Source organism: Suricata suricatta, chromosome 1 (genome assembly GCF_006229205.1).
Source record: "Suricata suricatta isolate VVHF042 chromosome 1, meerkat_22Aug2017_6uvM2_HiC, whole genome shotgun sequence".
In the NCBI taxonomy this organism is placed as follows: Eukaryota; Metazoa; Chordata; class Mammalia; order Carnivora; family Herpestidae; genus Suricata; species Suricata suricatta.
In genome coordinates this window covers 133337995-133354228 of record NC_043700.1, presented here as the reverse complement: position 1 = coordinate 133354228, position 16234 = coordinate 133337995, and the positions used below count along the sequence as shown (strand labels likewise).

The 16234-nt window shown below is 40.2% G+C and overlaps 1 long non-coding RNA gene across 2 annotated transcripts; it reads right to left on the bottom strand.

Moving 5' to 3' along the window:
* Positions 1–8346: 8346 nt before the first annotated feature.
* Positions 8347–15815, bottom strand: LOC115296009. 2 transcript variants are annotated; one of them, XR_003910683.1, is made up of 3 exons: positions 15531–15815; positions 15230–15412; positions 13525–13814 (listed from the first exon to the last, which is right to left on the bottom strand). It is a non-coding gene; the product is annotated as an uncharacterized LOC115296009 (long non-coding RNA). The 2 variants fall into 2 exon arrangements; XR_003910681.1 differs by lacking the exon at positions 13525–13814 and adding an exon at positions 8347–10549 and having other exon boundaries at positions 15230–15815.
* Positions 15816–16234: the final 419 nt, after the last annotated feature.

The window sequence follows — 16234 nt, the reverse complement described above, 5'->3', positions numbered from 1 at the left end:
ATGGCTGAGTCTCTTCCTGCCCTCATGGACCTCCATGAGGCTGGCAGGTGATTAACCGAAATAACATAATGAGAGAAATGATAATAGGTATGTACATTTCCATGAGATCAGACCAGAGTGAGTAGACTATAAGGAAGCCCATAGGAAGAATTTTAAAGCAGTTTCACCAAGGGACATTTGCCCAATCCCTGAATGAAAAGGAACTTGCAGGAAAGGCACTGGAAAGCACAGAGTGGTCAAGTGCAAATATTTTGCTGTCACTAAACCAGTGATTTTTTATGCGTTTTTCTGGACCACCTGCACCAGATTGACTAGGAGTACTTTTGAAAATCATAGATAACTGCCTTTCATCCCAGAATGTCTTAATTCAAATCTTTGGAGGCAGGACTTGATAATCTGAATTTTAAACATGTGCCTTGAGTGGTCATGCTTTTGTTTTTTGTTTTATTTTTTTGGTTTTGTCTTGTTTTACACCCTTATATTTGAGAACCATCGAACTAGAATATAGGGAAAACAATATGGTACAGGAAATGGTGCCTCGGGTCAGGTTATAAAGAGCCTTTCCTTGAATTTCATGCTGAAGAGTTTGGGTTAAATCCAAGTGGGCAATGTTAAAAGATTTTTCAAAGAGGAGAAATTTTAAAAATCAAGATTAATGGTCTTGATGAATATAGATCTTTCTACTTCCCAACTGATGCATTAAAATCATCCAGGGGCTCTGCGTGATCTATTTGATAGCGTTTAAACAATGCCTTCCCTAGAAGTCAAGGAGAAAGTAATATTTGCATTTCCTGTTCTAGATGTGGGATTGGCAAATTTATTCTGTAAAGAGCCAACTAATAAACATTTTAGGCTTTGCGAGCTGTGCAATCTCTCTGACACCTACTTAATTCTGCCTTCTTAGCAGGAACGCAGCCAAGCAGCCATAGAAAATATATAAATGAATGGGCATGGCTGAATGCCAACAAAATATTATTTACAAAATCAGGCAGGGCAGATTTGCCCTCGTTGATTCTAGACAACTTCACTCAGTCTAGTTATAGACTTATAACGCAAGGTTTAACCTCAAGAAGTTTGACTCATGGTAGCTATCTTCTCCCTCAACATCATGTTTAAGCACCACAGTTTTAAATACATACAAATATGAAACATCTTATGAAGAAAAAAATTAGGGAAATCCAGATTGTGATAGATTCTATTAGAAAATGCCCTAGACGCTGAAAATGGGATGAGACAAGAAGAGAAATAAGGAGACTGTTTTCATCTAGATTAAAAGGAATTTAAGAGGGCAGGCACTTGGGTGACTCAGTCAGTTAAGTGTCCAACTCTTTTTTTTTACTGTTTGTTTATTTATTTTGAGAGAGAAACAGCACAAGAGGGGGAGGGGTAGAGAGAGAAGGAAACCAGAATCCGAAGCAGGCTCCAGGCTCTGAGCTGTCAGCACAGAGCTGGATGCAGGGCTCGAACTCATGAACCGTGAGATCATGACCTGAGCTGAAGTCGAATGCTTAGCCTAAGGAGCCACCCAGATGCCCCAAGTCCAACTCTTGATTTCAGCTCAGGTCACTATTCGTGGATCAAGCCCTCTGTCAGGCTCTGTGCTGCCAGCATGGAGCCTTTTTGTGGGAGTCTTTCTCTCTATTCCTTTCCCCGACCCTCAAAATAAATAAACTTTGAAAATAAATAAACAAGTATAAAAGGAATTAAGAGATTTTACAGCCAAATATAATGGATGAAGGTTGGATTTGGGATCGAAAATGGGGGCGGGGGGAGACCTGTGATAAAGAGTATCTGTGTGATAATTGGGTAAGCATGACTATGAGCTACCAGTCAGATGATATTAAATGAATGTTACATTTCTCGGATACGATACTGTAACCATACAGAGAGTTTCTTTGTTCTTAGAGATACATGCTTATATTTAGGGATTAGAGCTTTGCAAAGATGGTTCAATGAAAACAGAAAACAAATACAGCAAAATCATAACAATCGTTTTCCCTAGGTAAAGAATACCCATGTTTCACTGTACTATTTCAACTTGTCTACGGCTTTGAAATTTTTTAAAAATAAAATTAAGGGAGATAAATATTGCAGAATTCAATAGAGTATGCTATTTTTTTCCCTTTTGCAATGCAGAGGAGGACTGGCCTACTTCAAAAAAGTGAAATCCATATTAAAATCCTATCAGAAAGTAATGAAAGTTTTATAGAAATCTTCATTTTAGGCCTGGAGTTGCCGTATAAAACCTTTGGCTCCAATTTGCCACCTTCTCACCCCAACCTCATCAACATCTTTTTTTTTTTTTCTTTTTTCTTTTATTCTCCAAGTTGCAGGAGAGGGAAGCGTGGAAATTCTTACATTTCACAAGTGTATACGATACATCATAAAACTGTGGATTGTGGCCATGTTGAGAACATTGCCCCATGTCCTTTCCGGTAAGAGTGTCCCATGCCGTAGCATTGACCTTGTCACTGCTGACATTGGAGTCCCTTCTGTGTAAAGTGTGGGAAGTCAACCAGAATGAGGTGAAAAAGGCAGAACTGCCAAAGATAACAGAATCATGTGTTTACACAGTTCTCCGCTGTTCCAGCTTTCAGTCCTCAGCCTTTTTATCTCCCTCCTGTTTCTGGCGTAGCTTAGACCCCTCTGGGGGTTATTTCCGGAGTGGAACCCTTGCTCTGTCACTCCGCCTTTCTGTTTCCTTCCCCTTCCCCTTGGCAGTTACCGAACCTTGTGTTGGAAATTGCTCGAAGGGAGACCAGGTGGTTGGCAGTTGCAAATAACTAAATTTAAACCTTAGGAAACATAGCACTAATTTAGGCTGTTATATAAATTTATCCTGAAAATATATATCTATATCTATATAGATATAGATATGAAGGGAAAGACAAGTGGAGTGCTGTTTAAAAAGAATACAGCTAGCAACTGTTTTAAAAATGATGGCTCAGTCGGTGAAGCATCCAACTCTTGATTTTGGCTCAGGTCATAATCTCAAGGTTCCTGGGACTAAGTCCCACTTCTGCACCCCAAACCTGCTTGAGATCCTGATCCTCTCTCCCTCCCTTTCCGCCTGCCCCTCCCCTGCTGGTGTATACATGTGCTCTCTTCTTTCTGAAAATAAGTAAATTAGTTTAAAAAAAGAATACTGCTAACGATAAGAACAACAAAAGCATTGCATAGGAAACACCATGAGCTCTGGTGTTAGGTAGACAGGGCTCGAATCTCTGCTGTGCCACTTACTGGCTGGATGATTGTGGACAAATCACTTAACTTCGCTGAGCCCCATTGCTTGCCTCTAAAACACAAACAAGTAATACCTACTTCTTCTTAGGATGAAAAGTCACAATGTAATCTTTCCTGCTTGACTGAGACACTTCTTTTTTTTTTTTAATTTTTTTTGTTTTATTTATTTTTGATACTGAGAGAGACAGAGCATGAGAGGGGGAGGGGCAGAGAGAGAAGGAGACACAGAACTGGAAGCAGGCTCCAGGCTCTGAGCTAGCTGTCAGCACAGAGCCTGACGTGGGGCTCGAACCCACGACCGTGAGATCTGACCTGAGCCGAAGCCGGAGGCTTAACCGACTGAGCCACCCAGGCGCCCCGAGACACTTTTACACATATGAATTTTGATCTGGTGCAGTTGCTGGCCCTGCCCAAAGTGGTCCTCTGTATTCCACAAGAATGACTGGGTACGTAGCTGAAATGGGAGAAAGCAGAAGATGCCCTTCCTCCAGGGCAAGATGGAAAGCACTCTTCTTTGAAGTCTTTTACAATTCACATACATCCCGAGATTATCAAAGCTTCTCAAAACTTTAATTTGAAGACGAATCCCCTGGGGCTCTTGTTAAAATGCAGATTTTTAGTCCGTAAATCTGGAGTGAGGCGGACGTTCTGAACATCTATGGGACTGAGACACTGCTCTTACACTGACCCACTTTGGGTGGAAGGCCGCAGGGCACGTACCGAGGAACCCGGCATCTCTCACAGCGGGAGCACTCTCTGTGCAATCCAGGCTCTTTGCAGCCCGTCCTCATTCTCATTCTGGGGCAGCAGCTCATTTAACATGGACATTTCTAGTTTTCTATTAAATGTGATGTGCCTTTCACTATGTTTTAATGAAGTGAAACTCCTTTTCAAAATGAACTAACATTGTTAGCTGCCGGTTGAAACCTGACTCAAGAATTAAAACCGTGAGCTGCTCTGCAAACATGAAAGAATAAGCTTTTGCTGTGGAAAGCCGGGACGAGAGAAGCAGCTTGGCAGTCCAGGGCCCGGTGTGCAGCGTTTGCCCCCAACCCCCAACAGTGGACAGGAGCCCTGTGATCGCTGGTCGTTGTGAAAGTGAGAAAAGGGGAAAGCAAACTTCAGAGAGGGAAGCCGTGAACTTGCACGTTCGGGTTTTTTCCTCCTCCTCCCTCTCCAGCGGGCAAGCCTGAGCTGGCCCACCTCCCTCGGAATGTAAATGACCCCCTGGCCTCCTCCCTTCCTGAGTCCTGGTAGAGCAGGTCCAGGGAGTTTGAAGGGCTTGATTTTGCATTTGTTTAACGTCAGGTGTTAACGTGAAAGAGTTGGCTAGTTTTCTCATCGACAATCTCCAGAAATAGTTTTGAGGTTAAAATAAAAATTGACCAAAGTCACAAACACTTATTGAGAGTCCATGAAAAGCCAAGAATTAGGTTAAGGACTGTGGAAAATTAAGTTTAATGAGATACTTTGCTGCTTTCAAGGAGTTTAAATCTCATTAAAGGAGATAGACAAAACAAATATTAGAAGCTACAAGACATGAATAACTGTAACTGCGAAACAAGTAACAAGGTGCAACCATTAAGAGATTGGAAGGATGGAGTCCGCTAAAGAATAGAGTCTATATATGTGCCCAAGCGCGTGCCATGGCCCCTATTAGTACATATGCTTACACATCGCTGAATAAATGAATGATGAGTAAGTGAAGGCAGAACAAAACTTTAATTTCTTGAAAAACTAAATCCGTTTTCCCCTGTTTTCCTTTTTTCTTTTTCTGAACTGATATCCTCACATATGACCTAGCCAGCAAACTTCTTAACTGACGGCAGCTAAGCCCTTAGAGTGCAAATCACCCCTTGATGTTTCTGCCCTTTGATGTTTCTGCTTTGGTTTTTGGTTTTTGGTTTTCAGTGGGGGTGGGGTAATACTTGTATACTGGTAGCTGTACCTGCGGGGAATTTCCCTCTACTATTTGCAGCTCTCCCCAGAGGAGGCCTGTAGCCTTGGAGATAGCTGTTGCCAATTTGCTCATTGAAGAAAACAAGGTAAGGAGGAGGGAGAAAGAGTTACAAAGGAGACGGTGTGGGGAAGGTACAATGACCCTTGCGATGCAGCTTCCCAGCGAGCTGTAGTTGTCTGCTGGGGCCCCTGAGCCACGCGGGACAGAAGGAGGGCGAGAGCCTGTACCCTGTTCAAGGGACTGACTGCAGGTCATACTCAATTATACCTCACTTTAGCAATACATTCAGCTGAACAGAGTAATATTCTGGGTACTAAAACCTGGGAAATAGAAGCTGTTAGAATCTATATAAGTCCTTCCAGATATTAAAACTTGCTGTACTCTATTAGCCCTTACAAAATGCCTATGAAGGGGCACCTGGTGGCTCAGTCAGTTAAGCATCTGACTTCGGCTCAGGTCATGATCTCATGGTTCATGGGTTCGAGCCCTGCGTCGGGCTCTGTGCTGACATCTCAGATGTCACTCCGGATTCTGTGTCTCCTTCGCTCTCTGACCTTCCCCTGCTCAAGCTCGCTCACTCTCTCTCTCTGTCTCAAAAATAAATAAAAATAAACATTTAAAAAAGAACAACAAAAAAAACCCAAAATGCCTATGAAGTGCCCATTCACAAAATCTGTTATTGTTGTTTTTTTTATTGTGACTGTGTGTGTGAGATGAATAACATTCTTTGAGGAAATTTTGTGAAAGTCTTTGAAATGGACAAACTAAAAAATTAGATTTTCAGATTTCTTCTTAATGGAATACGAGGTGATGCCTAGCATGCCTTTTAATCTCATTCTATAGGGTCCGTGCCTCTCATCAGCTGAGCGATTTTACAACTCTGTAAATTGTAGACAATTGATGTTGATGCCAAAATTCCTTTTTATAGAAATGCAAATGAACTTTGTGAAGGTGAACGTGCAGTTGGTTCCCCCGTAGGGAAGAAGCAAATTCATTTCAGTACTCCTGATCGCCTGCATGTATTTCTGTTCACTGAAGTCTCCTTTGAATTGGTTTTCACATCTTACTGGTTTTCCCATTAATTAATGAGCTAAATAAAATATTTGACACATATCCATTTTATATTTGCAGGAAAGCCATGATTTTATTTCTTTTAAAAATTATCCTTTATGCTGCAGAAAACAAGCTAAACAAGGTATCAGATAGTCACACCTTACTGACAATGAAGTAAGTTTGTAATTAACAAAACAGGGTAGTTTGTGTACAAAGTGAATCTTGAAACTTTACCCACTGGAGCTAGTAAGTGTAAATACAGCATGTTGCCATCAGTGTTCCTGTAAGTGTAGCAGTTCCAAGTCAGAGAACAATTGTCATCTTGACATCTTTGTTTTTCATCTGTGGGAACTCTTGTTTAAAAAAGTTTTTTTAATGGTTATTTATTTTTGAGAGAGAAAGACAGAGAGACAGAGCATGGGCAGGGGAGGGGCAGAGAGAAAGGGAGACACAGAATCCGAAGCAGGCTCCCGGCGCCGAGCTGTCAGCAGAGAGCCCAGCCCCACGCGGTGCTGGAACTCACGGATCGTGATCTGAGCTGAAATCGGCCGCTTCACCGACTGAGCCACCCAGGTGCCTCTCTTCTGTGGAAACGCCTTGTGGACATTGTTACAGGGGAGGGGAAACTTTCCCTGTATCCTCTTATGGTAAGTGAACGAGGCCTGCAAATTATGTTGATAAAAGACTAACAGGAGAAGGGTTTCTTTTGTATGCACTCATGGATTAAACACACACACACACACACACACACACACACACACACACACACACAAGCCCAGAGACATGCTTAGGCCTGCAAGCGTTTTATGGTAAGTAAGGTTTGTTTATGCAGATTCATCTCAGACTTTTTGTCTCCTGTGAGAAGGGTTGTTCTTCCCAAGTTGGAGAGGGGAGAGGACACAAGTTCATAAAGGGAATTTTATGTTACCTTTTCAAAGGGAAATTAATGCCTCAGTGAGAAAGGGGGTGGGCAGAGATTTTCCCCTGTGTCTACTGTTTATTAATGCCTTCAGTTCAAAATAATCCTTATGCCAAAGTGGCATATTTGGGTGGCAAATTCTGATCCACTTTATTGACATCACTTGAACTGCGTTCTATGCCTGCTCTCTGAAACCTGTATAATAATTAAATTACTTCTTGTGTTACAATCACTGAAGGTCCTCTTTAGAGCTTTCAGAGTCAGATCTGGATTTCTGCACAGCTGAGCCGCCTTCCTTTATTTTCTTATCACATCTGGCTCCAGACTTCTTGCACAAAAGAGAACCTAGATTGGATCAGAACTGCTGCTTTAGCCAAAATAATTAAAGTTATAACTAGTCTACTCTCCAGAGAATTTGGAGGGTGATGTCAGAACCAACGCTATTTTATTTTTGAGATGTATATAGCAGTTCAAACACATATGTGCTGAACAAACCACTATTATATACTGAACCTCCATATACTGATATGGAATGATACGTTAACTGAAAAAAAGCAAGGTGCAAAACAGGGTCTACAATATGCCACCTTATGTATAAAAAGGGAGAAATCAGAATATGCATGAGAATTGCTTGCATATCTTATAAATGAATTTGGAAGGATTTATGTTCAACCAAGAAAAGATGGGAACAAAATTGGGCATTTTTGAGACAAGGATGGAAGGTAGATTTTTAGACTATATACTGTTTTATGTTTTCTGCTTTTTGAATCTCACGACTCTATTACTTACCTTAAAAAATTAAACACTTTTCAAAAAACTAAAAAATGTCTTGAAAATAACACTATGGCACTTTAAGCTTCTCTAAAGTTCCAATGTCAACAATATGTTACAAAAATAAAATAAATATTGAAATAAAATGTTCTATAAAATCTTTAAGGGTGTGTATATTTGCACCTATATATGCCAGATTGATGCATCAGGACAAAAGCTCAGGAAGGAATATACTTCCAACAGATGATCCCTAACACTCTGAGGACACAGTCACTATTGGGCAGGAACACTATGATGTATAACATAACAATATGATGTATAGCCTTTAATTGGTGATCAAAACAGGTTTAAAGAATTAGGGAATTTATATTTGAGAAAAAAAGAAAAGGAAAATTGCAAACATATTACCAACACCTGATTTTATTCCATTCTAAAGCTCAGAAAGAAGGATTTCAGTTTCCAGGGGATCTCTGAAAGTACCCACAGAGATGCTTAAGAGCCCTCAAGCACTTTAAAGTCAGAGTTACAGTTAACTACATTTTAAGATGCTTCAGAACCTATCAAGTGTTTGTCTGCATTCATGCATAGGTCAAAGTATTATACAAGTTTACATTAGAGGTCTTACCAAAAAAATATACCGACCAGTTTGTAATATTATTGAAATCTTTAACTCATACAAGTCTGAGCTAACACCTGTTAGGGAAGACCCAGGACATACGGAGCTTCTGTTAACTTTAGCGCCCATCCCTACCTAATCCAAATAAAAGCAACACTAAATCAGAAAATCAGAAAGGCTGGCAAAATGTTGATTTTCATTAAGATGACCACTCTAATGTGTTAGACTACTAAAATTATAGGATGAAAATGTATAGAAGTGGAAAGCACAGGCGTGGGAGTAAGAGAAGTCTAAATCCTAGCTCCACTATTTATTAATTACATAACCTTGGGCAAATCAGTTAGCTTTTCTGAATCTCCAGTTCTTCGTCTATAAAGTGTTCAAGATAATACCCACCTCTCAAGTATCTGCAAGTAGTAAGAATAGTTAACACTTATACTTGCTGCACACCAGCCCTGCTCTGAGCACTTTAAGTCTGCTCATCATTAAAATGACTTTATGAGTTAGGTACTCATGTCAAACCCGAGAGGGCTGAAGGACATTGAATAACTTCCCCAAAGTCACACAGCAGATGAATGGCTGAGCTCAGCAGTGGAGGGCCAGAATGCATACTGATAATGCTTAAGATGCTCAAGTGTCACTTATCATGGAGCTTTAATCATAATAGAAACTGAATACTTGGGGATATTCTAATAGAAACTGAATACTTGGGGATAACATAGACAGCATTTTTTTTTCTTTTTCAACCAACAATCTGTGCGTGAGTATTCAAGTCAGGGACCCAAGCACCTTCTCTATTTTTGTTCTTCTATCCATCTGGAATTGCTGCCATCCACCTGGGCCAGAACGGCACACATTCCAGGCTGCAAGGGGGGCTGAAAGGGGACTCATGTGTTCACTCTTCAGCATCTCTGAAATTGTACATCTCACTGTTGCTCACTTCCCCTTGGCTAGCGTGTGGTCATATGGACACATTCAAGTGCCTCTTTAGAGACTATTCTGAAAGGGAGGGGGCGGGGAATGGAGAATAAAGCGAACGAGAAAAAATATTTTAAAATTAGAGAATCTGAGTAAAGTGTATAAGGGTATTATCTATACTATTCCTGCACATTTTCTGTAAGTTTAGTTTTGTTTTTTGGTTTTTGGCTTTTTGCCAGAATGCAAAACTTCATCATTAACTAGTCTGAATAAATAAATGAGTGGAGGGGCACCTGCATGGCTCAGTCGGTTGAGGATCGGACTTCAGCTCAAGTCATGATCTCAATGTTTCTCAGTTCAAACCCTGTGAGGCACTTCCTGGTGTCAGCACAGGGCCTGCCTCAGGTCCTCTGTCTCCCTCTCTCTGCCCCTCCTCCTCTCTTTAAAATAAATAAGCATTAAAAAAATCTTTTAAAAAAAGAGGAGTGGATACACCTAGAGACAGGGATATCATATCTGCCAGGCAGGCAGGGTGAAGAAGTCAGGGGGGAGGGGTAGGCCTAGGGTATTTCCTTCTGCCCAGCAGAAATGGAATCCCAAGGAAAGAAAGCCTCAGGTTCCCTCCACCTAGCTTCCGGCACTGTGACTACGTCACTCAAGTAGGCCCAGAAGAGCAGCTGAGGGCAGGAGGCTGAGCAGCCAGGGGCTAGGCCTGGGGGAAGATAGATAGAGTGGTCCTACACTGACATCGCCTGGGGTGGGTAGGGGGGTGTTTCTTGCACCGGGGGTTCTGCAGCTAGGACATCACCATGGCAGAGGTGGGGCGCACGAAGATACTCCTCCTCCGCTTAGTGTCCTCAGAGCTCCGGAAGTTGGCCAAACTGCTGAGGGAGCAGTAGGCAGCCACCCAGGTGCACCACTTCCGCCTGAGCTGGAGGCCACGGTGCTCAACATCGTGCCCATCAGGTTCCTGTAGTTCAGCGTTGAGAACACTCTTGGCGGCGGCTTGTACCCTTCAAGCGCTTTGTCCAGCTCCTCCGTGGGTCTGACGTATTGTTAGCGGACTCCTCTGTAAGTTTAGTTTTAAAGTAAAAGGGTTTTAAATCTATGGGGAAAGTATCAGTATCTACTACTTCGAAATTGAATGCCAGGCGCTGTGCAAAGTACTTGTGGCAAAACTTGCTTTCCCAGTATCTATTCTTACTTACCAAAATTAATATAAGCTTGATGGGCTGGAGTGGGAGGAATCCTGCCACCTGTTTTACTTTTCTTTTTAAATTGAAGTATAGTTAACATATAATGTTATTTTAGTTTTCAGGTATAGATTCAACATAGTTGATTCAGTATCTATGTACATCACAAAATGTTCAGGTTATCAGCCACTGCTTTTTTGTTAATGTTTTATTTATTTTTGAGAGAGAGTTCGAACAGGAGTGGGTCAGAGAGAGGGAGATACAGAATCTGAAGACAGGCTTCAGGCTCTGAGCTAGTTGTCAGCGCAGAGCCCTACGCAGGACCCGAACCCACAAACTGTGAGATATGACCTGAACCGAAGTCGGTTGCTTAACTGACTGAGCCACCCAGGTGCCCCCACCCACTGCTTTTTAATGTAAAGTTTATTAGAGCACAGATTTGTGTATTTTTTATGGCTGCTTTTGTGCTACAACAGTTAAGTAGTTGCCATCAAAACCATCTGGTCCACAAGGAAAATATTCACTCTCTGGCACTTTACAGAGACCGGTTCCCAAAACTTGCTCTAAACCAGTAGGTCTCCTGACCTTTAATGAGAATTAGACACACACACACACACACACACACACACACACACACACACACATGTTTTCTGAGCCATTTGTATCACACTCCTTTACCCCTTAATACTTAGGAGGGTATTTCCTAAGAACAAAGATATTTTTTACATAACCACAGTATGGCAATCAAATCTGGGAAATATAAAATGAATACAGCACATTTATTCAGCATTCCGGTTTTGCCAATTGCCTCAATAATGTCCTTTACAGCATTTTTTCCCTCCTCTTACACAGAACATGGTCCAGGATCACATATCGCATTTTTGTATCTTTTTTGTGAGTTGTTTTTCATGTTGTTTCCCTATTTTCAATAGGATTTTTAATCTTTTTTTCCAATGTTTAGAAATTCTTTCTGAGGGCGCCTGGGTGGCTCAGTCGGTTAAGCGTCTGACTTCGGCTCAGGTCATGATCTCACGGTTCGTGGGTTCAAGCCCCGTGTTGGGCTCTGTGCTGACAGCTAGCTCAGAGCCTGGAGACTGTTTTCAGATCCTGTGACTCCTTCTCTCTCTGACCCTCTCCTACTCACGTTGTCTCTCTCTCTCAAAAATAAATAAAAACATTTTTTTAAAAATTTAGAAATTCTTTCTGTATTAGAAGTGTTAGCCCCTTTTCTCTGATATATGCTGCAAAACTTTTCTTACAGTTTTGTCATTTGACTCTTGACTTTGCTTATGGTATGTTGCTGCCTGTGCACCCCTGCAAGTTTTTTAAAGTGAAACTTATTTTTACATCTGCATTTTGAATCATACTGAGAAGCGTTTTCTACACTGACATTAAAGTTACATTCACCAGTATTCTGTATTCCTTCCGTGCTCATATAGTTTAATTTTTTACATTTTGATCTCCGATTCATTTGGAGTTTATTTTTATGTGAGGTGTGAGGAATGAATCTAATTTCATCTTTTTCCAAATGGCTGCCCAGTTGTCTCAATAGCATTTATTAAAAAGTCCATCGTTGGGGCACCTAGGTGACTCAGTCGGTTAAGCGTTCAACTTTGGCTCAGGTCATGATCTCCCGGTTTGTGGGTTCCAGCCCTGTGTCAGGCTCCGTGCTGACAGCTCAGAGCCTAGAGCCTGCTTTGCATTCTGTGTCTCCCTCTCTCTCTCTCTGCCTCTCCTCCACTCACACTGTCTCTCTCTTTCAAAAATAAATAAATGTAAAAAACAAATTTTTTTAAAGTCCATCTTTGCCCCAGGGATTCGAGATCCCATCATTATCATATATGAGATTTCTGTATGCATTTGGGTCCATTTGTGGACTTTTAAATCTATTTCACGGGTCTGTTTGATTATGCATGTGCTGGATCATATGGTTCTAATTATAGAGATCTTGCAGAGTATTTTAATAGCCGGCATAGCTATTCCCTCCCAAAGTAGCTTTTACTTTGCCATGTTTTCCTAGATATTCTTGTTTATTTTCCCATATAAACTTTATTTCCTATTAACTTGTCTAGCTCTATGGGGAAAAAAAAAGTGTTGGTGTTTTTATAGGGATCACCTTAAAATTCAAATTAGGTACAGAACTGATATGTGAATGATTTTGAGACTAAAATGAGGGACATAGGGGAGCCTGGGTGGTTCAGTTGTCTAAGCATCTGACTTCGGCTCAGGTCATGATCTCACAATTCATGGGTTCGAGCCCCACATCGGGCTCTGTGCTGACAGCTCAGAGCCTGGAGCCTGTTTCAGATTCTGTGTCTCCTTCTCTCTCTGCCTCTCCCCCTGCTCGTGCTCTGTCTCTCTCTGTATGTATCTCACAAAAATAAATAAAAATATTTTTTAAAAAGTTTTAAAATTAGGGACATATTTCCATTCATTTCAGTTTCTTTGTCTTTCAGGAATGTTTTATAAATTTCTTTGTATATGTATTCAACATTTTTTTGTAAAGTCTGTCCTTAAATATTTTATCTTTTTTTTGATGCCTCTGTAAAGGGGCATTAAGAGATTTGAGATTTAAGAGATTTTAATGTTGCATGTTAATTTTACTTTCTGCTACCTTACTCAATCACTTTATTTTTACCCAAGTTTCATAGGGAATTTTCTAGGGTAGCACTGCCCAACTGAAATATAATGTAGTCAGATATGTGATTTTAAACATTCTAGTAGTTAAATTAAAAATAGTTACGAGAAACAGATGAAATAAAGTTAATAGTATATTCTATTTAATTTGGTGTGTCAAAATATCATTTTAGCATATTATCAATAGTAAAATTATTAACAAGATATTGGAAATTCTGTTTTTACATAAGGTCTTCAAAATTCAGTGTGTATTTTACATTTACAGCATATTTCAATTTAGATCTTAAAATTTTTATCAGAAATATTTTGTGAATTTAAATTTCATAACTTTACAGTCAGAAAAGTATATTCACACATCCAAATTGTTCCAAACATACTGAAAAGTTCCCTTATCATTGAGACAAGTACCAGAAAAAATCATTTCCCTTTAATATTGACATCCATATTGACAAAACTGATTCTTTTTTTTAGAAGAACTGATTTGACTGTAGCAAAAGCATCCATCTGTTAAGAAAATTAACAAATTCTTGTGTCAACTTAGTAGTACTAACATCAAATCCAAAAGGGCATTTCATAAACTGAAATTCAGCCTTCAAATAAGGAAAATAAAGCCTCACAGAGGTAACCCTTAACCAATGGGGTATCACAACCTGGATAAATACTCCTGCATGATATCATGTATGTGGACAATTCTGAGAGCCATTCTGTGTGCTTCTCAGGAGGTGACATAGGACCTATCCTCAATGGTGACCTTGATAATGCACCTCAGCTTTCCCTCCTGCCCTGTCTCATGCCCTCCTGGGCTTTACTCTGGCCCCATGGAATCACCTCCTTCAAAAACTACTGGCACTCAAGTCCTTATCTCAGGCTCTTTTTTTCAAAGGAAATTCAAACAAAGACAGGGATCTACAAAGTTTGGGGCCTGGGGCATGTGTAAAAAAAGTTGGAGCATTTGTAGGAAAACAAACAGAAATAATCTGCTAAGACCTGAAAATATTGTTCTGGAGCTTGAGTGAAAAGTGAGAACTAAAAACATGGATTTAAACTTGTTTCTTATTAAATTAAGGAAGGAGAAAGACAGTGTTAAAACTGAAGTCTGTATTGTGGCTGTGTAAGAGAATATTTTTTATCTTTATTCTAATTTTTTTAAACACTTATTCATTTTTGAGAGAAAGAGAATGAGTGGGTGAAGGGCAGAGAGAGGGACACACAGAATTCAAAGCAGGCTCCAGGCTCTGAGTGGTCAGCACAGAGCCCGATGTGGGGCTCGAACCCATGGACCGTGAGATCACGCCCTGAGCCAAAGTTGGCCACTTAACTGACTGAGCCACCCAGGTGCCTCGAATATTTTTATCTTTAAGCATATACAACTGATTCTTGAAAGTTCAGAAGTAATATATGTATGCATGTATGTATATGTATGTGTATGTGTGTGTGTCTATATATGTGTGTGTGTATATATATATATGTATAGATGTATATATACATATGTGTATATATATATATATATATAGAGAGAGAGAGAGAGAGAGAGAGACGGAGAGAGAAAGAGAGGTTCTGGGTAAACAGTACATGGGTGTTCCTTGTACTATTCATGGAACTTTTCTGTAATGAAATTATTTCCAAATAAAGTTTTAAAGAAACTATTCTAGAGTCTCTTTTCAAAAACAGCAAATGTCAGTCATGTAACTTCAGAGTCAATAGCAGCCTTTCATCTATACCACCTCTCTATAAAAAACATTTCTGGACAATGCTGACAAGTTAATATTCTTAAAGCCTCCACATTTGGGCTCACGAAAAAAAGAGTAGAGGAAACATTCACTCGGAAGTGATTATAAACAGTCACACTTTCCCCCCACTTGAAAACAAAAGGTAATGTTGGCTATCGCCATTAAAATCTTGGCTGCCCTTTCCCTTACCTTGATGACCTGGTTTGCAGAGGCACTGTGAAAATTCTTTAGAAAGTGGTAAACAGCTGAGATGTTGAGTTCAAAGGTCACGCGCTGATATAAATTCTTCCCTGGTCTTCTCGGAAACTTTGGTCAGGAAATCTCTTGCTGAGGTAGTGAGCAAAGATAATACAGGTCTGGTGGGGAGAAAGTCTGTTCATGAACAAAAGGTACACTTTGCAGCAACTTGAGTAGATGCGTGTGAGGCAGAATTAACTTGTCAAGGCTGGAAGAACTTTTATAACTGATAGTATACAATTCCTTCACTCACCAGAGTTCCGTGGGGCAGCTCAAAACTGTCATCCGCTCTAGCTGCTCATTTGCAGCCTCCACTGTTTTTAAATGGAAAAACATCATCTGTCCAGGCTTAAATATATTCAGCACCAAGCAGCTTTACACCTGAAACAGCACTGTGAGAGTCCGTGTCCTTGTATACACAGAGATCTTTTATAAGTCGTTATTTTTAATAGTAATAAAAACCAGGAAGAATTTAAATGGCAAACTGTAGAAAAACTGTTAATTCACTGAAATTCTAAGCATAATTAAAAAGAATACGTTAGAGGGGTGCCTAGGTGGCTAAATCGAATAAGTGTCCAACTCTTGATTTCAGCTCAAGTCATAATGCTATGGTTGGTGAGATCAACCCCTGCTTGGGATTCTCCCTCTCCGTGTCTCTCTCTCTGCCCCTTCCTTCCCTGTTTGTGCACTCTCTCAAAATAAAAAAATAAACATTAAAAAAAATAATACATTGAATCTATATACCTCTATTTGAAAAAAGTCTACAGTATATTGTAAGCAAAAATAAGAGATGATTAACTAATTTACACAATGTTCTGATTTTGTACCAAAACCTGTAACGTTTATATCCATCTGTAAAAAAAAAAAAAAAAAGTAGTCTAGAAGGATAAATTCCAAAGATTTCACACTGTTAGCAGCGGTTTCCTGTGAGGAGGATCGTGGAAACAACTCATTCCC